General features: G+C 43.2%; 1 pseudogene; it reads left to right on the top strand.

Moving 5' to 3' along the window:
• Positions 1-7,647: 7,647 nt before the first annotated feature.
• LOC120046025 lies at positions 7,648-20,230 on the top strand (annotated as a pseudogene).
• Positions 20,231-24,091: the final 3,861 nt, after the last annotated feature.

Genomic DNA, 24,091 nt, shown 5'->3' with positions numbered 1-24,091 from the left:
TAATTGAGTGCATGTAAACTTCTGACCCACTGGGAATGTGATGAAAGAAATAAAAGCTGAAATAAATCATTGTCTCTACTATTATTCTGACATTTCAAATTCTTAAAATAAAGTGGTGATCCTAACTGACCTAAGACAGGGAATTGTTACTAGGATTAAATGTCAGGAATTGTGAAAAACTGAGTTTAAATGTATGTGGTGTATGTAAAGTGACTAGGCATCAGGATAGATAATAATAAGAGTAAAATAAAGAACAGAGTACCAGCAGCATATGATGAGTTTAAAAGTGTGTGTGTCTGTGTGTGTGTGTGTGCGTGTGTGTGTGTATTTGTGTTGTGTCATTATGCGTGTCTGTTTGCACATGTGGTGTATGTGAATGTGTGTGGGTTTCGTGTGAAAGTTTCGGTGCAATTTATGAGTGAGTGTGTATACAGTGTGTTTACAGTATATAATGTAGTCCTGTGAGTGTGCGTGCAAGATAGGGTCTGTGCAGGTAGTCCGGGTTACCAATTAATTAACTATTTAGCAGTCTTATAGCTTGGGGTAGAAGCTGTCTTGGAGGCTGTTGGTCCAAGAGCAGATGTTCCGGTATCGTTTGCCAGAGTCTATGGCTTGGGTTGCAAATGAAAGAGTTTTAATTATAATTCAATAAATACAGTTCAGTTCATAGAGGGGTTACATAAGACTAACAGAGGGGAGAGTTCCTAAAGGAGGTTAAATAAGACTAACAGAGGGGAGAGTTCATAGAGGAGGTTAAATAAGACTGACAGAGGGGAGAACTCTCCCATTAAATAAGACTGACAGAGGGGAGAGTTCATAGAGGGGGTTACATGAGACTCTGGCAGAGGGGAGATGACAAAAATGTGGCTTACAGGCTGATACAGGCAATCTGGCAACCTAAATCCTTTTTTTCCAGTCCACAAATAATATCAAATCAAATTTTATTGGTCACATACACATGGTTAGCAAATGGTATTGCGAGCGTAGCGAAATGCTTGTGCTTCTAGTTCCGACAGTGCAGCAATATCTAACAATTCCCCAACTACCTAATACACACAGATCTAAGTAAAGCAACTATTTCACTACAAACGTGCTTCAATTTAAATAGGTTCAAAATTCACAAGAAACCGTATGGGCGTACATCCCTCCCAGGTATAGGGGTTTACAGAAAAACGTAAATACATTCCATTCCACTCATATTTTATGCATGCATAGCAGAGCTTCAATTATCATGCAATCAGTAAGAGCTTCTAAAATCATGTAATACATAATCAAGCTAAACACACATGCTCTATGGAGCGGCCAAATCAACTAAATCAGAGTGAAACCAGACTTAGTAGGAAGGTTCGGAAATCACCATCGCTCAACAGCAGAGGTAGGGAGCATTGTAACAAAGAACCTATAAATAGTGAGAATTTGAGAAAGACCTAGAACCTAAAAATAGGGAGAGAAGGAGCCACAGTGCTTCAATTATTTTTCAGTAGGGAGAGAAGAACAAAGAGAGTGGGAGAGAAAGGAGAGAAGAAAGAAAGTGGGAAGTTATGCCAACCATGAGAAAGCAAATTACTGCATTTACTGTACTGACCCTCGACCCCCAAATAACAGTGGTTCAAAGCTCGCGACCCCCACGCACGCATATGGGAACACTGAAATGGACCACCCACACAGACAATGTGGTGAAGAAGGCGCAACAGAGCCTCTACAACCTCAGAAGGCTAAAGAAATGTGGATTGTCACCTTAAACCCTCACAAACTTTTACAGATGCACAATTGAAAGCATCCTGTCGGGTTGTATCACCGCCTGGTACGGCAACTGCATCGCCCGCAACCGCAAGGTTCTCCAGAGGGTGGTGCGGTCTGCCCAACGCATTACCGGGGGCAAACTACCCACCATCCAGGACACCTACAACACCCGATGTCACAGGAAGACTAAAAACATCAACCACCTGAGCCACTGCCTGTTCACCCCGCTATCATCCAGAAGGCGAGGTCAGTACAGGTACATCAAAGCTGGGACCGAGAGACTGAAAAACAGGTTCTATCTCAAGGCCATCAGACTGTTAAACAGACATCACTAGCACATTGGTGGCTGCTGCCTATAGGCATAGACTAGAATTCAATGGCCACTTTAAGGAATGGAACACTAGTCACTTTTAATAATCAAATCAAAGTTAATTTGTCACGTGCGCCGAATATAACAGGTGTACCTTACAGTGAAATGCTTACTTACAGGCTCTAACCAATAGAGCGAAAAAAAAGTGTGTGTAAGTAAAGAAATAAAACAACAGTAAAAAGACATTTGAAAATTAGAGTGGCAAGGCTATATACAGACACCGGTTAGTCAGGCTTATTGAGGTAGTATGTACATGTAGATATGGTTAAAGTACCTATGCATATATGATGAACAGAGAGTAGCAGTAGCATAAAAGAGTGGTTGGGGGCGCACACAATGCAAATAGTCCGGGTAGCCATTTGGTTACCTGTTCAGGAGTCTTATGGCTTGGGGGTAAAAACTGTTGAGAAGCCTTTTTGTCCTAGACTTGGCACTCCGGTACCGCTTGCCATGCGGTAGTAGAGAGAACAGTCTATGACTGGGGTGGCTGGTAGGATTGCCTTTAAATTGTTTAACTTGGGTCAAATGTTTTGGGTAGCCTTCCACAAGCTTCCCCCATTCCTCCTGACAGATCTGGTGTAACTGAGTCAGGTTTGTAGGCCTTCTTGCTCGTACATGCTTTTTCAGTTCTGCCCACAATTTTTCTATAGGATTGAGGTCAGGGCTTTGTGATGGCCACTCCAATACCTTGACTTTGTTGTCCTTAAGCCATTTTGCCACAACTTTGGAAGTATGCTTGAGGTCATTGTCCATTTGGAAGACCCATTTGCGACCAAGCTTTAACTTCCTGACTGATTTCTTGAGATGTTTCTTCAAAATATATCCGCATCATTTTCTTTCCTCATGATGCCATCTATTTTGTGAAGTGCACCAGTCCCTCCTGCAGCAAAGCACCCCCACAACATGATGCTGCCACCCCTGTGCTTCACGGTTGGGATAGTGTTCTTCGGCTTGCAAGCCTCCCACTTTTCCCTCCAAACATAACAATGATCATTATGGCCAAACAGTTCTATTTTTGTATCAGACCAGAGGACATTTCTCCAAAAAGTTCAATCTTTACTTACTTACTTACTTTATTGTCCCCATGGGGAAATTTTGTTGCAGTGTCATGTACACATTTAAAGTGGCGCTAAATACAAAACAAGATTGACAATACAACTTTCAATAACAGTCACGCACCAATAAAAAAAACATATAATAATAATAATAGTAAGAAATAAGAAATAAAACATTTAAAACAAAGACTAGCCTGCTGGCCTTACGGGGTCAATGGGAAGATTTGCCCGAGCTATTTAAAAGGGATATCACACCTGGCACAAATGATTGTCTCGTTCTATTTTTCCTGCTGAGGGGTGCCCTATACCTGCGCCCAGAGGGGAGTAATTCAAAGTCCAGGTACAGGGGGTGACTTGGGTCTAAAATTATTTTGTGAGCCTTACGGAGGGCCCTGACCTTAAAGATCTCATCCAGGCCTGTCTGTTTGACTCCAAGTACCTTACTTGCTGTGGTAATAATACTTCTCAGCATGTTTCTCTGACTGACAGTGGCATTGCCAAACCAACAAACAATACAAAAAGTTAAAATACTCTCAAAGGATTTGTAAAACAGAGTCAATATAGTACAGTCTATATTAAAAGAACCCAACTTTTTTAGAAAGTACAGTCTCTGTTGGCTCTTTTTGTAGATCTGGTCTGTACATTTACTCCACTGAAGCTTACTGTCCAAAAAGACACCCAGATATTTATATTCCTCTACAATTTCTATATTCTGGCCTCTGATAGATGTTGCAGAGGTAGGTGTTGTACGCTTCCGGAAGTCTATGCACATCTCTTTGGTCTTGTTAGTATTGAGGACCAAGTGTGATTCCTCACACCACTCTACAAAGTCATCTAGGACCGGGCCATGATGTTCCTCGTCATCATGCAACAGGCTGATCAAGGCAGTGTCATCAGCGAACTTAACGAGGTGTCTGTCAGTATGAACTAGTACAACTATTAGTGTACAAGATGTACAGAAGTGGGGACAAAACACATCCCTGAGGAGAGCCTGTGTTGGTATTGCGTATATCCGACACATGGGGACCTATTTTGACTCGCTGTGAGCGTTGGCTCAGGAAGTCCAACAGCCACAAAACCAGCCCCCCATCTAAGGAAAAGTCCCGAATGAGTCTCTGTGCCAGAATGTAAGGCTGGATTGTGTTGAAGGCAGAAGAAAAGTCAACAAACAGAACCCTGACATGGGATTTGGCACCTTCTAGATGTCTATAGACCATGTTAAGGAGGGTAAGAATGGCATCATCAACTCCTCTGCTGGTCTGATAGGCAAACTGAAATGGGTCGAGGAGCTTCTGGGTGACACTGAGAATATGACTTTTCACAATTTTCTCAAGGCATTTCATAACTAAGGATGTCAAAGCGACAGGGCGATAGTCATTCAGCACAGAGGGATTCGATACTTTAGGAATTGGTATAATTATTGATTTTTTCCACAATACTGGAACGTGTTGCTGGTTGAGTGAGGATTGGAAAATGTCTGTAAAAACACCAGCCAGTTGTTCAGCACAGTGCTTTAACACATGCCCACTTATTTTGTCTGGGCCTGGGCTTTTGTATGTGTTACATCCCCTGAACAACTTTAGAACATCAGACTGTTGAACAACAACTCTCTCAAACATTTGTAATGATGCTTCCATTTGTTTTACCTCCGACACGAAGTTGTCTGATTCAAATCTTGAGAAGAAAACATTCAGTTCATTAGCCATGTTCTGGCCCTCATATCCCCCAAGGTCAGCACTGGTTTTCCCCCTGCCTATATGGGGGGCACTAGCCATGGATTTAATCCCTTGCCAGGCCACCCTTGCGTTTCCTGAGGAGAGGGTCCTCTCCACCCTTTGCTTGTATGCCTCCTTGTCCACCAGTATCTGTCTTTTTATCTCACGTTGTACATCTCTTAAAGCCTATCTATCACCCCCAGCATAAACTGCCTTCTTCCTATCAAGTAGTGATTTTATATGTTTTGATACCCAAGGCTTGTTAGGGAAGATTTTACAGGTCTTAGTAGGCACAACTGACTCAACACAGAAGTTTACATAGTCTGAAATAACCTCTGAGTTCACCCAGATCAGAGCTGCTGTCCTCAAATACCTCCCACATTGTACAGTCAAAACACCCCTGGAGACAAGTGATACTGTTGTCATTCCAGATCTGGACAGTTTTAACTGTGGGTTTCTCCCTCTCCAGGAGGCGACAGTAAGTTGGCCTGAGGTAGACCACATTGTGGTCTGATGTCCCCAGAGGAGGTCTGGTGGTGGCAGAGAACGCCTTTGGTATTGTCCCATAGCACAAATCAAGAGTCCTATTTTTCCTAGTGTGAGATTTCACATACTGATGGTATGTGCGCAAGACTTTGCGCAAGGTACAGTTGTTAAAATCCCCTAAAATAAATTTGGGTGCGTCGGGGGAGATGGATTCCAGTTTCTGTGACAGATTATAAATAATCTCTGATACCTTTGTTATATTAGCTTTAGGTTGAATGTACACAACGGTAACAAACAATTGGGGGAACTCACGGGGCAGATAGTAAGGTCGCAGTGACACAGAAAGCAGTTCAATGTCGGGGGTACAGAGTCGCTCTCTTACCAGGATCGATTTACACCACTGGTCCCTGACAAGCAGGCAGACGCCCCCGCCGTGAAGTTTCCCTGTGACTGTCAGATCGCGGTCCGCTCTGACCAGGGTGAAGCCGGCCGGCTCCACTTCTCTGTCCGGGACTCTGTCATCCAGCCAAGTCTCAGTAAATGCCAGCAAACAGGCCTCCCGATATTCGTGTTGGAAGCGCAGATTCGCTGACAACTCATCCGCTTTCCCCCTCAGTGACTGGGCATTAATCAGCAAGGTGGTGGGTAAGGGAAGTTTGTTCTTAATTTTTTTAAGTCGTTGTCTGATTCCCCCGCGTTTGTAATCCACTCGCAGACAATCAGGTATTAGATGGGCCATTGGGATATCCATCGCGTTCGTATTTGAGTTGCATTGTAGTAAAAACTCCCTGCTGTATTGGATTCCGCTGCCAGCAGCGTTTTCATTATTTAGTCCGTTCGTAGCGGGTATGTACACGATCAACAAGATCAGTCCAACACCCCACCACTGGAAATCCATGGTTGGCAGAATGTTTGTAAACTAAGTGTACAAATTAAAAACATAAGATTAAAAACATAAGATAACGCCACACCAAACGTCACACACACTGCAGGTCGCAACAGAGCCGCGCCCCCGTACCACCTTTGATCTTTGTCCCCATGTGCAGTTGCTAACCGTAGTCTGGATGTTTTATGGTGGTTTTGGGGCAGTGGCTTCTTCCTTGCTGAGTGGTCTTTCAGGTTATGTCGATATAGGACTCGTTTTGCTGTGGATATAGATACTTTTGTACCGGTGTCCTCCAGCATCTTCACAAGGTCCTTTGCTGTTGTTCTGGGATTGATTTGCACTTTTCGCACCAAAGTACGTTCATCTCTAGGAGACAGAACGCATCTCCTTCCTGAGCAGTATGATGACAGCGTGGTCCCATGGTGTTTATACTTGCGTACTATTGTTTGTACAGATGAACGTGGTACCTTCAGGCGTTTGGAAGTTGCTCCCAATGATGAACCAGACTTGTGGAGGTCTACAATTTTTTTCTGAGGTCTTTGCTGATTTCTTTTGATTTTCCTATGATGTCAAGCAAAGAGGCACTGAGTTTGAAGGTAGGCCTTGGAATACATCCACAGGTACACCTACAATTGACTCAATTGATGTCAATTAGCCTATCAGAAGCTTCTAAAGCCATGACATAATTTTCTGGAATTTTCCAAGCTGTTTAAAGGCACAGTCAACATAGTGTATGTAAACTTCTGACCCACTGGAATTGTGATATAGTGAATTATAAGTGAAATAATCTTTCTGTAAACAATTGTTGGAAAAATTACTTGTGTCATGCACAAAGTAACCGACTTGCCAAAACTATAGTTTGTTAACAAGAAATGTGTGGAGTTGTTGAAAAACATATTTGAATGACTCCAACCTAAAGTTTGTCAACTTCAATTGTATCTTGCATTACTCATCTCATATGTATATACTGTTAGTCCGTTCTGCTCTGACATTGATCTTCCTTGTGTATATAGTCTTAATTCATTAATACTTAGATTTGGGTGTATTGGGTATATGTTGTGTAATTTGTTAGATATTATCTGTTAGATATTACTGCACTGTCGGCACCCGCAATAACATCTGCTAATCACGTGTATGTGACCAATAAAATGACATTTGAGCGCAGTCGCTGCGCAAATGTAGCCTGTCGTAATAAAGCCATAAATGGTGATGCATTTTCACAAGATGCAGGTGTAAAATGCAGTTTATTTCTGTATTTTGAGCTGAAAGTATTTAATCTTCGCAGCCAATATCGACACGGGATATCACTTCTCTGGAGTCCAGAGAAAACAGCATCATATGGCCTACCTGCATGGCCGAACTACCGCATTTGGGGCACCGACCTCAGGGGCTATGTTAGTAACCAGATCGTAAAGGTACAAATATAAAATACAACTGGTATAGGCCTATGTTGTGGCCTATTAAAATATGTATTAAAGTATTTTTCCCATTCAGGTTATTCAGTACCGTAAAGTACTTAAGTAAAAATACTTTAAAGAAAGATTTCCCAAACTCAGTCCTTGTGACCGTAGCGTACTTGTAGGTATGTACGGCAGGACCAAATCGGAAAGATGGGTAGGAGCAAGTCCATATAATGCTTTGTAGGTTAGCAGGAAAACCTTGAAATCAGCCCTTGCCTTAACAGGAAGCCAGTGTACAGAGGCTAGCACTGGAGTAATATGATAAATTTTTTGGGTTCTAGTCAAGATTCTAGCAGCCGTGTTCAGCACTAACTGAAGTTTATTTAGTGCTTTATCCAGGTAGCCGGAAAGTAGAGCATTGCAGTAGTCTAACCTAGAAGTGACAAAAGCATGGATACATTTTTCAGCATAATTTTTGGACAGAAAGTTTCTGATTTTTGCAATGTTACGTAGATGGAAAAAAGCTGTCCTTGAAACAGTCTTGATATGTTCGTCTAAAGAGAGATCAGGGTCCAGAGTAACGCCGAGGTCCTTCAGTTTTATTTGAGACTACTGTACAACCATTTTCCCCCCCTGGTTGCACATGTGACATGCTGGTAAAAATGTGGTAAAACTGATTGTTTGCCGCTTCTGGGTGAGCATTTTCTTCTTTGCTTATAGCCTTATAGAGTTGGTTGAGAGCGGTCTTGGTGCCACCTTCGCTTTGTGGCGGTAAATAGACGGCTACGAATAATACAGATGAGAACTCTCTTGGTAGATAGTGTGGTCGACACTAGACGGAAGTCTTCCAAATAGCTTGGAAAGATCGTAACGTGCAGTATCGAAGAGCCCTCACTGCTGCTCGATCGTCCTATTTTTCCAACTTAATTGACGAAAATAAAAACAATCCAAAATGTATTTTTTATACTATCTAATAAATATTTAGAATTTTTATTTTTAATCCCAGCCCCCGTCCCCGCAGGAGGCCTTTTGGTAGGCCGTCATTGTAAATAAGAATTTGTTCTTAACTGACTTGCTTAAAAAGCAAAGCATTGTATTGGTTGGATAGGCATGGGCTAGAGTAGACGGGGAGTTGCAGTACTAGTAATTTCATTTAAAATCCATGAAGAGAAGTCAACAAGTGGAGATAGGAGAGAGATTTATTTCTACGCAAACCATTTTATCAATAGGTATTCTTTTCCACCTTTTATTCCAGCCCAACACCATGTCCATTCAGTGTTGGAGCCTTGGTGTGGGCCAAGCTAGAACGCCATATATGGTAGTGCCCCAGCTCCTCAGCGGGCAGCAGATGAGGGACAGGGGTAAAATCTAGCGCCTGCACGTCCACTTCTTCGACGAGCCTCCGACCAGGGGCTGGGTCAGCACCAAATACATCTGCGAGTATCACAATCACGCCCTGCCTTTACTATCTACACCCCAGGATGCTACGTCCCTCACCTGTGTACATGGACATCTATGGTCTATCTATTATAGGTTAGCCTAGTCCCAGATCTGTTTGTGTGGTCTTGTAGCCTGGGCCCAGATCTGTTTGTGCGGTCTTGTAGCCTGGTCTGTTTGTTATCGTGATTGACAATCACCATTGGAGTTATGCAAGAGGGCACAAGCAAATCTGGTATAAGGCTAATTCTAGCTATGCTATGGCCAGTGAGGATAAATACAAGATGTCAGTTTAGATTTAAGCTTAATTTCTACAGCAATAACTTCTCCAAAACATGCCTTGTGTTGATTCTAGAGCCATATACACTTTGAAGTATACTAAAAATAATGTCCTTTCTCATTTGTACTCCCAGGCTCAGACAGTGGTGATGCTATGACAGGAGGGGTGTTCTTTAGTGGTTAGCCTGTGATCTGCAGGGCCATGGTGCTGGCTGATGCTGCTATGCCAGACAGCCCAGAGATCAGACTGAAGATGCCTGTCTGTATGGACCCATCTGATGCTGAGGAGGAGAAGGATATGGAGGTGAGACAACCTTTCCGTCTGAATGTGCTGCTGCTGGCATTGCATTTCCCTTTGATTATTACTTTGTTAATCCACAATCTATTTATCTATCTAGACACATTGTTCAATGCATATGTAAGCCAATATCAACCCTTTTTCTATCTTGTAATGTAGAACAAGTTAAGTACCACTTAATAATGATAATATACTGTTACTCTATCTCTTGTACAGACTGGCATGTATAATGCAAACGTGTTGAATATTTTCAGAACCTTGAAAAACTAAAATGTGTTAATTTGCCCTTGTTCCGACAGCTTGATAAGTCAAGGCTGACCGACAAAGATCTGACTGAAGAGCAAGATGAGAAGGGGACGGTGAAGTCAAAGTCTAGTCGCTGTACAACCCACCCCACAGCCGAACAGGGCAGCAAACCCAAGCGTAGCCACATCGTGGTCGCCTCCAACAGTGAAGGCTCGGCCGATGAATTCAATCCAGAGGAGGCAGCAGTGAGGAAGGTAGTGAACAGTACGTTGGAGGAGGATGAAGAATGTGAACCCGACAGCCCAGTTAAACCCGTTTTCAGCGCCGGAGAGCTTCGACAGCCAGGTGAACGGCTCGGGTGCTGGTGGAGGAGGTGGGGCTACGGTATGGGACCACGAGAAGCTTGATTGGCTACAGGACGGCCGGAGGAAAGACGCCAAGAGACGTGGACAGTCTGAAGAAGACTTCCTGAACAAAACGACCCCAGGCATGCGGCGCTGATGGCAGCTCAAGTCGGAGATGTTCGACGCCGTGCTGTTCAAAGTACTATTAATCAATCAAATGTATTTATAAAGTCCTTTTTATATCAGCAGTTTAGGGTCGGATCTCCCCATGCTTGTCTGTGTGCTGTATTTTGGTGGCGGTGCTTCTTTGTGTAATATATTTAGCTCATTAGTAATGTTGTGTGTTTTCTATTTGGTGTATACTCTATTTATTTCTCTACGGGCCGGTTTCCCAGACACGGATTAAGACTAGTCTCAACTAGTCCGGGTTTGTCCATGTTCGTCCGCGTTTGGCCGGTGTAGGCCGTCATTGTAAATAAAAATGTGTTCTTAATCAAAGTTAATTTGTCACGTGCGCCGAATACAATAGGTGTACCTTACAGTGAAATGCTTACTTACAGGCTCTAACCAATAGTGCAAAAAAGGTATTAAGTGAACAATAGGTAATTAAAGAAATAAAAACAACAGTAAAAAGACATTGAAAAACAGTAGCGAGGCTATAAACGTAGCGAGGCTACATACAGACACCGGTTAGTCAGGCTGATTGAGGTAGTATGTAGATATGGTTAAAGTGACTATGCATATATGATGAACAGAGTAGCAGTAGCGTAAAGAGGGGTTGGTGGGTGGCGGGACACAATGCAGATAGCCCGGTTAGTCAATGTGTGGGAGCACTGGTTGGTCGGCCCAATTGAGGTAGTATGTACATGAATGTATAGTTAAAGTGACTATGCATATAAGATAAACAGAGAGTAGCAGAAGCGTAAAAGAGTGGTTGGGGGGGCACACAATGCAAATAGTCTGGGTAACCATTTGATTACCTGTTCAAGAGTCTTATGGCTTGGGTGTAAAAACTGTTGAAAAGCATTTTTGTCCTAGACTTGGCACTCCGGTACCGCTTGCCATGCAGTAGTAGAGAAAACAGTCTATGACTGGGGTGGCTGGGGTCTTTGACAATTTTTAGGGCCTTCCTCTGACACCGCCTGGTGTAGAGGTCCTGGATGGCAGGCAGTTTAGCCCCAGTGATGTACTAGGCCGTACGCACTACCCTCTGTAGTTCCTTGCGGTCGGAGGCCGAGCAGTTGCCATACCAGGCAGTGATGCAACCAGTCAGGATGCTCTCGATGTTGCAGCTGTCGAACCTTTTGAGGATCTCAGGACCCATGCCAAATCTTTTTCGTTTCCTGAGGGGAATAGGCTTTGTCGTGCCCTCTTCACGACTGTCTTGGTGTGTTTGGACCATTGTAGTTTGTTGGTGATGTGGACACCATGGAACTTGACGCTCTCAACCTGCTCCATTACAGCCCCGTCGATGAGAATGGGGACGTACTCGGTCCTCCTTTTCCTGTAGTAATGATGGTGTTGGAGTTGTGCCTGGCCACACAGTCGTGGGTGAACAGGGAGTACAGGAGGGGACTGAGCACACACCCCTGGGGGGCTCCATTGTTGAGGATCAGCATGGCAGATGTGTTGCTACCTACCCTCACCACCTGGGGGCGGCCCGTCAGGAAGTCCAGGATCCAGTTGCAGAGGGAGGTGTTTAGTCCCAGGATCCTTAGCTTAGTGATGAGCTTTGAGGGTACTATGGTGTTGAACGCTGAGCTGTAGTCAATGAACAGCATTCTCACATAAGTGTTCCTTTTGTCCAGGTGGGAAAGGGCAGTGTGGAGTGCAATAGAGATTGCATCCTTTGTGGATCTGTTTGGGCGGTATGCAAATTGGAGTGGGTCTAGGGTTTCTGGGATAATGGTGTTGATGTGAGCCATTACCAGCTTTTCAGAGCACTTCATGGCTACGGACGTGAGTGCTACGGGTCTGTAGTCATTTAGGCAGGTTGTCTTTGTGTTCTTGGGCACAGGGACTATGATGGTCTGCTTGAAACATGTTGGTATTACAGACTCATTTAGGGACATGTTGAAAATGTCAGTGAAGACACCTGCCAGTTGGTCAGCACATGCCCGGAGAACACGTCCTGGTAATCCGTCTGGCCCCACAGCCTTGTGTATGTTGACCTGTTTAAAGGTCTTACTCACGTCGACGTCGGGGAGCGTGATAACACAATTGTCCGGGACAGCTGATGCTCTCATGCATGCCTCAGTGTTGCTTGCATCGAAGCGAGCATAGCAGTGATTTAGCTCGTCTGGTAGGCTCGTGTCACTGGGCAGCTTGTGGCTGTGTTTCCCTTTGTAGTCTGTAATAGTTTGCAAGCCCTGCCACGTAAGACGAGCGTCGGAGCCGGTGTAGTATGATTCAAACTAACTGACTTGACTAGTTTAAATAAAGGTAACATTTTTTTTTTTTTTAAGTAAAATTAACATGGAGATTCTCCATTGAATATACTTTAGTCTAGGACTAGTCTGGATCTGTTGCTGTGAAACTGGCCTTAAGTGTCCTTGTCGATCTTGAAAAGTGCAAATAGAATGTATTATTATTCAGGTGGGTAAGTTCTATGAGCTGTACCATATGGACGCTGTGATAGGTGTCAACCAGCTGGGTCTGACCTTCATGAAGGGGGCCTGGGCCACTCTGGAGGCCCACACCACCGGTGTCATCACCCCCAAGGTTGGCTTTGACCAAGAGTTTGACCAGGCTCTCAGTGGTATCAAGACCTGTGAGAGGGACCTACAGGACTACCTGGACAGGTACCTTCATCACTTGGGACACAAAAAAAAGAATTTAAAATATATATTTTAGGGGTGGCAGGTAGCCTAGTGGTTAGAGCGTTGGGCCAGTAACCTAAAGGTTGCTGGATCGAATCCCTGAGCTGACAAGGTAAAAATCTGTTGTTCTGCCCCTGAACAAGGCACTGTTCCCTGGTAGGCTGTCGTTGTAAATAAGAATTTATTCTTACCTGACTTTAAGGTAAAAAAATATGTTTCAGCACTTTTTTTCTGTTCTTGGACAAATGAACATGTAAGTGCGCTTCAAAACCCACTGGAGTCGATTGACGCACCCATGCGTCACACGGGGGATGTGTGTTAATGCTAGAGACTTACCATTTCTAACAGTGGCTACAGACACTTTAAAACCTTATTCCTTATGGTTGATTTTTTCACCGTCAGTTTTGCCATGTACAAATGTGTTTTTATGGACTATAGCAGTAAAGGCCAAATTTAAATGTTTCCTCAAATTATTTTTACTTTAATTATTTTCATACCTACAGAGGTCCCAAAATTCCAAACAAAAAGCTAAATGATAAATTTTATGAACATCATAAACCATTCCATTATGTTAGCTTAGTAGATATTGTGATCTAAGGGCTTAGACCTACAGGGGGTTTAAATCTATCCAAGTTGAATGTTTCCAGGCAGAAGAAAAGGCTGGGCTGCAGGAACCTGACCTACTGGGGAACGGGATGGAACCACTTCCAGATGGAAGTACTAGACAGCGTCTCAGAGAGGAACATTCCTGAGGAGTACGCGGTGAGGGTGGCAACGCTAGGGTCAGTGGTTCGATTCCTGCTGCGGCCACCACGAAAATATAGCTTATTCACTCAGTTGTAAGTTGCTTTGGATAAAAGCATCTAAATTTCAAGTTGTATTAGTCGTATGTAGGGGATATGCATGGAATACATCGTCCAATGAAATTATTACTTGCAGTTCCTTCTCGACAATGCAACAACAAAATCTAAGAATTACAATAGTGAGTGTTCCACAATGTAGTTTTCAATCTGTAGTACGTCTTGTTCAATATGGTGGTGACAGTTAAATGAACTTGTTTGAACTCTCAGGTGAAGTCCACAAAGAAGGGCTGGACGTGCTACTGGATGAGGGAGATTGAGCGTCTGTTCTCAGAACTCCAGAGTCTTGAGGAGAAGAGAGATGCAGCTCTGAAGGACTGCATGAGAAGACTCTTCTTCAACTTTGATAAGAACTACAGGGACTGGCAGACTGGGGTGGAGTGCATGGCTGTGCTAGGTAAGCATGGTGAATTTAAATTACTTTATTTATCCCATACAATTGTGGGGCGCTTGAGCAGTCAGCACTATTACCCAATAGGCAATAGTTTTTCAAAACCCATCATCATATCAATTGGGCCGACCAACCAGTGCTCCCGCACAGTGGCTAACCGGGCTATCTGCACTGTGTCCCGTCACCCACCAACCCCTCTTTTACGCTACTGCTACTCTCTGTTCATCATATATGCATAGTCACTTTAACCATATCTACATGTACATACTACCTCAATCAGCCTGACTAACCGGTGTCTGTATGTAGCCTTGCTACTTTTATAGCCTCGCTACTGTATATAGCCTGTCTTTTTACTGTTGTTTTATTTCTTTACCTACCTATTGTTCACCAAATACCTTTTTTGCACTATTGGTTAGAGCCTGTAAGTAAGCATTTCACTGTAAGGTACACCTGTTGTATTCAGCGCACGTGACAAATTAACTTTGATATGCATGAAATCAGAAGAATGAATGAATTCCACAAACTGACATTGCTCAAACTTCCCTATTGCACTCACAGTTGCATTGAGCTGAATTGTGTTAAAGATTAAAGATTGTTGTAGCCAGGTGCTGGTTGCCTTGAATACAGTTCCTGCCCCTGTTATGTCAACTGTTCTGTGCCATACCCGGCCATCTCACACACACACACACACACACACACACACACACACACACACACACACACACACACACACACACACACACACACACACACACACACACACACACACACACACACACACACACACACACACACATACAGTTGAAGTCGGAAGTTTACTTACACTTAGGTTGGAGTCATTAAAACTTGTTTTTCAACCTATCCACACATTTCTTGTTAACAAACTATAGTTTTGGCAAGTCGTTTAGGACATCTACTTTGTGCATGACAAGTCATTTTTCCAACAATTGTTTACAGAAAGATTATTTCACTTATAATTCACTGTATCACAATTCCAGTGGGTCAGAGGTTTACATACACTGTGCCTTTAAACAGCTTGGAAAATTCCAGAAAATTATGTCATGGCTTTAGAAGCTTCTGTTAGGCTAATTGACATCATTTGAGTCAATTGGAGGTGTACCTGTGGATGTATTTCAAGGCCTACCTTCAAACTCGGTGCCTCTTTGCTTGACATCATAGGAAAATCAAAAGAAATCAGCCAAGACCTCAGAAAAAAATTGTAGACCTCCACAAGTCTGGTTCATCATTGGGAGCAATTTCCAAATGCCTGAAGGTACCACGTTCATCTGTACAAACAATAGTACACAAGTATAAACACCATGAGACCACGCAGCCATCATACCGCTCAGGAAGGAGACGCGTTCTGTTTCCTAGAGATGAACGTACTTTGGTGTGAAAAGTGCGAATCAATCTCAGAACAAACAGCAAAGGACCTTGTGAAGATGCTGGAGGAAACGGGTACAAAAGTATCTATATCTACAGTAAAACGAGTCCTATATCGACATAACCTGAAAGGCCACTCAGCAAGGAAGAAGCCACTGCTCCAAAACCGCCATAAAAAAAACAGACTACAGTTTGCAACTGCACATGGGGACAAAGATCGTACTTTTTGGAGAAATGTCCTCTGGTCTGATGAAACAAAAATAGTTTGGCCATAATGACCAATGTTATGTTTGGAGGAAAAAGGGGGAAACTTGCAAGCTGAAGAACACCATCCCAACCGTGAAGCACGGAGGTGGCAGCATCATGTTGTGGAGGTGCTTTGCTGCAGGAGGGACTGGTGCACTTCACAAAATAGATGGCATCATGAGGCAGGAAAATTATGTGGATATATTGAAGCAACATCTTTATATTTTCCACCATAATTTGCAAATAAATTCATTAAAAATCCTACAATGTGATTTTCTGGATTTTTTTTCTCATTTTGTCTGTCATAGTTGAAGTGTACCTATGATGAAAATTACAGGCCTCTCTCATCTTTTTAAGTGGGAGAACTTGCACAACTGGTGGCTGACTAAATACTTTTTTGCCCCACTGTATGTTTAATTTAGTGTTATATTAGTGATGTTCAGTGCCAGTCAAATATTTGGACACATCCACTCATTCCAGGGTTTTTCCTTTATTTTGACTATTTTCTACATTGTAGAATAATAGTGAAGACATCCAAACTATGAAATAACACATGGAATCATGCCTATCCTTGACTTCGGCGATGGCATTTACAAAATAGCCTCCAACACTCTACTCAGCAAACTGGATGCAGTCTATCACAGTGCCATCCGTTTTGTCACCAAAGCCCCATATACTCTCCGCCACTGCGACCTGTATGCTCTCGTTGTCTGGCCCTCGCTTCATATTCGTCGCCAAACCCACTGGCTCCAGGTCATCTATAAGTCTTTGCTAGGTAAAGCCCCGCCTTATCTCAGCTCACTGGTCACCAAAGCAGCACCCACACGTAGCACGCGCTCGTATATCTCACTGGTCACCCCCAAAGCCAACTCCTCCTTTGGCCGCCTTTCGATCCAGTTCTCTGCTGCCAATGACTGGAACGAATTGCAAAAATCACTGAAGCTGGAGACCCATATCTCCCTCACTAACTTGAAGCATCAGCTGTCAGAGCAGCTTACAGATCATTGCACCTCTACATAGCCCATCTGTAAATAGCCCACCCAACTACCTCATCCCCATGTTATTCATTTTTTTGCTCCTTTGCACCCCAGTATCTGTACTTGCACATTCATCTTCTGCTCATCTATCACTCCAGTGTTTAATTGCTAAATTGTAATTATTTCACCACTATGGCCTATTTATTGCCTTACCTCCCTAATCTTACTTCATTTGCACACACTATTGTGTTATTGACTGTACGTTTGTTTATTCCATGTGTAACTCTGTGTTGTTGTTTGTGTGGCACTGCTTTTCTTTATCTTGGCCAGGTCGCAGTTGTAAATGAGAACTTGTTCTCAACTGGCCTACCTGGTTAAATAAAATAAATGTAGTAACCAAAAGTGTTAAATCAAAATATTTTATTTTAGATTATTCAAAGAAGCTACCCTTTGCTTTAATAATAAAAATAATGAAAAACCCTAGAATGAGTAGGTGTCCAAAACTTTTGACTGGTACTGTATATGTAGGGCTGTTGTCTTTATTATAGTGGGTTTTATTTGTAATGGATATGTCGGGCTGTCTTATTATAGTGGGTTTTATTTGTAATGGATATGTCGGGCTGTCTTATTATAGTGGGTTTTATTTGTAATGGCTATGTCGGGCTGTCTTATTATAGTGTTTTTTTTATTTGTAATGGATATGTCGGGCTGTCTTATTATAGTGGGTTTTATTTGTAATGGATATGTCGGGCTGTCTTATTATAGTGGGTTTTATTTGTAATGGATATGTCGGGCTGTCTTATTATAGTGGGTTTTATTTGTAATGGATATGTCGGGCTGTCTTATTATAGTGGGTTTTATTTGTAATGGATATGTCGGGCTGTCTTATTATAGTGGGTTTTATTTGTAATGGATATGTCGGGCTGTCTTATTATAGCGGGTTTTATTTGTAATGGATATGTCGGGCTGTCTTATTATAGCGGGTTTTATTTGTAATGGATATGTCGGGCTGTCTTATTATAGTGGGTTTTTATTTGTAATGGATATGTCGGGCTGTCTTATTATAGTGGGTTTTTATTTGTAATGGATATGTCGGGCTGTCTTGTAAAATAGTTCTCAATGTGACTCCCTGTTTAAATAAAGGTCAATACATTTCTACCTCACAAGCCCACATTAGCTCTTGCAGCATTGGGACTGTCTCGTTAAAGATGGAGGGTAAACTAAAAGATGATGATGATTGCGTTGTTAATTATTTACCTCTAGTGCAGCTCCACATAATGGTTGTCCCAAATGGCACCATATTCCCTATACAGTGCACTACCTGTGACCAGGGCCCATTAGCAATAAGCTGGCATTTGGGATGCAACCATAAATGTGTTTTTCTAACGGCCCTGTCTGGTACTCTACTAAGCATTGTGTTTAGTCTGTTTACACCACAGAGCTGCCTAAACAATCCTATTAAAAATGATTGAACAGCACAGAACTCTGCCAGTGTTACACACACAGTTCAGATGTCAAATTTATGGCTAGTGGAACTGAATAGCGTGCTGGCACGGTTGAACTTTTCAGGACGTACCGAGTTGGTTTCATACAACCGCTCTCAAAACTGCAATAGACTTCTTTGTTGGTTTTGGGTCGAATTCATGCATAACAGCCAACACCTGCGAATCCGAGGCCATGATTGTGTCTGTTGTGGGTGTGCTAGTGAAGCAACCTTTATTTACATGCAATTAACATATATGAACATGCACTACCATTTCTCCCAACAGTGGAAGTACTGTTCTGGTGCGCTGCATGAAACAGAGGTGTGCTTCACCCACACCACACTGAAATAATGGCAGAGGCTTTTTTTTAGTTGGGTGCGGTGATAGAGCAGTGTTTGAATTAGGGCTTAGTGTAAGGACGAGGAGGGTGTAAAGAAATATCCTTGGTTGCTGCTTGCCTTGAATGCAATGTGATCAATGAAAAGCTACACAATGTGTTTAGTCAATATATTTAGTCAGTTTGACAGTTCTAGGCCTATGTCATGTTATCGTACAGGTTTATATATTTTTATTTATTCAGACCTATCCCTGTTACCGTTTCAGATGTGTTGCTGAACCTGACTCAGTACAGCCAGGGGGGAGACGGAAGACCAATGACACGGCCTCAAGTAATACTTCCTGGCGACAGCCAATCAGCAGCCTTCTTGGACCTGAGGAACTCTCGCCACCTGTGTCACCAAAACCTCCTTCGGTGATTTCATTACTAACGACATTGCCATTGGTTGCCCGGGCATTGAGGGGCTAGATAAAGGATATGCCCCGGTCACTGGGCCTAACATGGGTGGAAAGTCTACTCTTATGAGACCGGTATGGGCTTCTTTGAACTTCAAGTTTATTTGTCCCAAAGGGAACTGGTTAAGATCACACTTCAGACAAAAGTATGGGCAATTAGGCTTGGGCGGTATCCAGATTGTCAGACCATACCAACCTCGTGACATACTGGGATATTCTGTAATACTGGAACTGAACACAAGGGACTCCATTTTCAATCCAAAGAAGTACATGTCAAATCCAATAGCAAATGCTTATGAACACATGCAAACGTTTTACACAGTCTGACAAAGTATTTACAGGATAGACATCCCAGCTCAAAGTTATACAAGTAACTCAGAAATGCTACTCCGTTTGCTGCACACACAAAACAAAAATTTGACAGCGTTAGGGTTCGCTCCTTACGTCCTTTGTCAATCATTGGTGAAATTAGCATTATGACTATTTTTTATTAAATCATTCATAAACCTTTAATGCAATTGCAGACAGAAGTTGACAAACAGGAACATAGAACGCATGTTTCTGAGTAGGTTCTGCCCCAAACAAAAGGTCTCAAGTTGTTTTATTAAACCGAAGTCCCGCCTTAGTGATGTCACTGACTACGTCATTACCTTTTTACTCCCGAGACCAAAACCCTGCATCCATGGCTATAGAGTTTCAGTGTTTATCTAATAGCTAGGCAATAAATGTCCCCTCCCCAAAGTAGATTTATTGTGGAATGTCTGAGCCGTCTCTTATCTCATATGGGCCTGTAAAGAGTAAGTTAAATTGTTTACCCACCTTCCTAGGACAGCCACACCCCAGGAGGGTATAATTGACATACCAAACATCTCACCTGGGTGTAGGACATGACCATAGGCTTCCTGATTGTCTGAGATGAGTCGTTTGGCACGCTGCAGTTCCCCAGAGTTGGTTTTACCTGTTTCATTGAAAAGATCGGTGACCGGAATTCTTAAAATGTACATTTCTGTTCTCCCCAAATAAAAACATCCCCCCATCCAGGAGGTAAAGTGAGATACTTCTTGACACTACATTCCCACTTCTATCCAAAAGGTGCTCCCATGCATTCTTCTATCCTGGAAATGTTTACACCTGTCTCTTGTTACTGTAAGTCTAACACACTAAAATCCCCTTTAGCACAGTTTCTCCTATCACTATACTCTTCTCTCAGTTGACCAATATATACATGACAAGCTCCAGTATCTCCCATATCTTCCTTCTACCACATTAGGTACGTTTGCTCCCTTCTTGTGACCACTCCAACATACATGTGTCCCATAATCCCCAAATGTTCAACAGTCTTTCTAGCCAAGCATTTTATTATAGCTAAAGCAACAACAAAACACAGTAGTCCTACCAGGAGTGGAACAATCATGGCAGACCTGGACATCATTACCTTACCCATCACGTTTCCAAATACACCATTAAACCAGTGTCCAATTTGGTAAAAGATGGTGTTGACAGCTTTTCCCAGAGTACCTCCTAATTTAGCCAGGTCATTAATAATAATTGTCATGTTGTCAGAGGAGTTAGGAAGCAACATGACACAGTAATCCTCATTTATTCCAATCGATCTGTAGGCCCCTCTGTCTTTAACTAGTTTGTGCCATTTCGTCTCTGGTCACTACTGCCTTCAAATTCTGCACATTTAGTGACAACTGAGTAAAACCCTGTTTTATGAAATTAGTAAAGACCATTTACCCATTACTACAACTTCCCATGCTGCTTCCTTCCCCCTTTGACCAACATCAGAATAGTATGATTGCTTTTCTTTGTCGAGCCCTAGTTTTGTTCCTTTTCATAAAATGGAGTAATCTACATCCAAAATCATTCTTTCCTATTGGTATTGCCTGGGTTCCCCACAGAAATGCAGTGGAGGTGGGTTTATGGAAAATCATTACCTGTGTGCCAGATGTGTTCCCCTTCCCCTGTAATCCTATGTATGTCACTGTTTTCACACATTTATTATTCTCCACACCCCCGTCCACAAAGGGAACGAGTAGATTTGGAGAGTAACAAATACCCTGCATGCATTTTTCCATGGTTGCGATTTTCTTGTTTCACAACCATAGTGTGTGTGTGTGTATGATGGTGTCCTCGACATCTGATGACTCTTCAGGTTCTGTGGCTGAACCCTCTGTTGGTTCTTCTGGCCTTTGGTCTCATCCCTCTGCTCCTGTCCTTTGGCTCGAACCTTATTCCTCCTTCAGATGTTCTCGGGGCCCTGCTCTCCCTCCCTCCAGTCGCTCCTCCATGGCTCCCACTCCGGGAGATGCTTGCAGTGGGAGAGATGATGCCAGCCGGACCTCTCCTCTACCCGCAGGGCTGGAACAGACCCATCTGTGGTGGTTGGTTCCATTTTCCCTTTTGGACCATGAGTTTCACCCATTCTCCAACGTTTATGGGTAGCTCGTCAGGGTCTTCACCTGGGATTGGTTTTGCTGCTTTCCTAGTGTGTGAGTAGAGAAAACTTACAACAGAAGTTAGTTCCTTCATGTACATTTAAGTCATTTAGCAGACGCTCTTATCCAGAGCGACTTACAAATTGGAAAGTTCATACATATTCATCCTGGTCCCCCCGTGGGAATTGAACCCACAACCCTGGCGTTGCAAGCGCCATGCTCTACCAACTGAGCCACACGGGACCGTACTCAAGATGTACTCAAGATGGTCACACTATCTCAGTTGTGTCTATCGGTCAGTCATAGGTCTCACCCCTGGGGTGTTCATTGGTCGTCTTGTTAACATTTCATAAGGTGTACACCCAATACCTTTGTTAAGGCTGCTGTGTAATTTCATGAGGACAAGAGGTAATCCCTCTACCCATGTCTTTCCTGTGGAATAGCATAGTTTGACAAGGGAGCCTTTCATGGTCTTATTAGCCCTCAGTAACTCTCGTTACTCCGCGGTTGATAGATGGACACAAACTTCTGGTCAACACCCATCATTTTGGCCATTTGGGTAACCACATCTCCTATGAGATGGGTCCCATTGTCTGCAGACAAACCTCAGGTATTCCGAACCTGAGTATAATTTTCCTAACTACAAATTTTGCAACTGTTCACGCAATGCAGTTGGATGGTTCCACCCACCTGGTAAACCTGTCAATTATCACCAGGCAGTATCTTTCTTTTCGCTATATCATGTCTATAAAATCCATAGCTATGTTGACAAAAGATCCTTTTGGAATGAGGAACTTCCCTGTTTGCAGTGGAGTTCCGTTGTCTATATTATATAACAAACATGTCGCGCAACGATAAATGAACAGTTTTACATACTGATTCAAATGTTCAAACATCCTCCTCCTCCATTCTCCTCTCATATCCCCCTTTTGACAAATGGCTCACTCCATGAGCCAATCGGCAAATAATAAAATCATGGTTGATGGTAAACAGGGCATGCCAGACTAAAGATGTAGCCATAAGCCAGACCGAGAGCACACCCTGGACAGAGAGCACACACTCTCTCCCTCCACACCTGGTGATTGAGAATATCAGCCTGCTGCTGTTTCTCAAGACAAGTAGTTTCAAATGATACAACCAACTAAAAAAATAAAATGGATGTGTGTGACAAAAGGAAACAGCAATTAGGCGGCCTCAACAGCTATGCTGTTACTAATCCTAGCATATTCACACCAACCCGCGTATGCCTCAACCTTAACAATAGCCAATGTGTTAGGTTTTCACATAGCTTCAATCAACTGTTCAACAAAAGGTCTGTTTTTAATAGGTGTGTCTGTGGAATTAGTCAACTCTCTTGCTCTCCAAATCCTACACCATGACAAACAAACCCCAATAACATATACTGAGTCAGAGTAGCCAGTAAAGGCTTCCCTTCCCCCAATTCACAAGCTGTGGTCAGAGCTAATAAATCTGTCTGTTGCTCTGATAAATGTTCTGGTAGGGGCTGCATAACCTCAATATCACCTTCCACATCTACTACAGCAAAGCCTACATGTTTCTTCCCTGTGCTTTGATCTATATAGGCAGATCCATCAATGAACAGCATCATGTCAGAGTCAAGCAGAGGTTCTTCAAACAAGTTTTTGTCCGGTACACATTCCTGGGCTGTTCAGATGTCGCTGTTATTGTTACTGATGATTTGCTCAGGGAAGCTCCAACAACTTGTCCAAGTTTTCCTAAACAGGAACCGTGAGCTTCAGTGTCTGTTATAAATGGTAGGTCATGTCCTTAACATTAAGAGCAACCATTGGCTCTTCTCTTCCATCATTGAATTCATATTGGAGCAGGGGAGTCGGGGGCCTTCATTGGTGATTCTGAGGGAAATGAGAACTGTTGGTGTTCTGATTTCCCATTGGCCATGCCTGTCCTCTATCATTAACTTGTCCGTCTTGTCCATGGGGCATATGTGGCCCCCTGGGAGCATTTTAAGCTCCAGGCGAGTGGTACTGTGGCCGAGGATCATATTGTTGCCATGGTGGGTAATATGCTCCAGGATGTGCATTATCAAAAGTTCCTCTCCCTCTGCCAGGCCCAAAGTTTCCTCTACCAAGTCCTCCGCACTGCAAACTCATATGTCCCAATTGCCCACAGGTCCAGCATTGAGTGTTTGTCCAGTCACGAGGGGTTCTGGCGGGCCCATATCCTCTTCCAGTCCATGGTTGTGGTTTACCATAAGGCTGCATAGGGAAAGGTACATATCCTGCAGGCACCAGGTTCACAGGTACCAGATGTGACTGTTGGGGGGCTGCAGGTTGTGGTGAGCCTGTAGGAACAACTTGAGCAGCCATTACATTGTGAGTAAACCCACTACTTCCTTTCTCGATCTGTGCAAGCTGGGCCTTCTTCAGCACAGTGTCTAAACCTCCTTTTCTCGATTTC

Source organism: Salvelinus namaycush, chromosome 4 (genome assembly GCF_016432855.1).
Source record: "Salvelinus namaycush isolate Seneca chromosome 4, SaNama_1.0, whole genome shotgun sequence".
NCBI lineage: Eukaryota > Metazoa > Chordata > Actinopteri > Salmoniformes > Salmonidae > Salvelinus > Salvelinus namaycush.
This window is presented reverse-complemented; position numbering and strand designations above follow the sequence as displayed.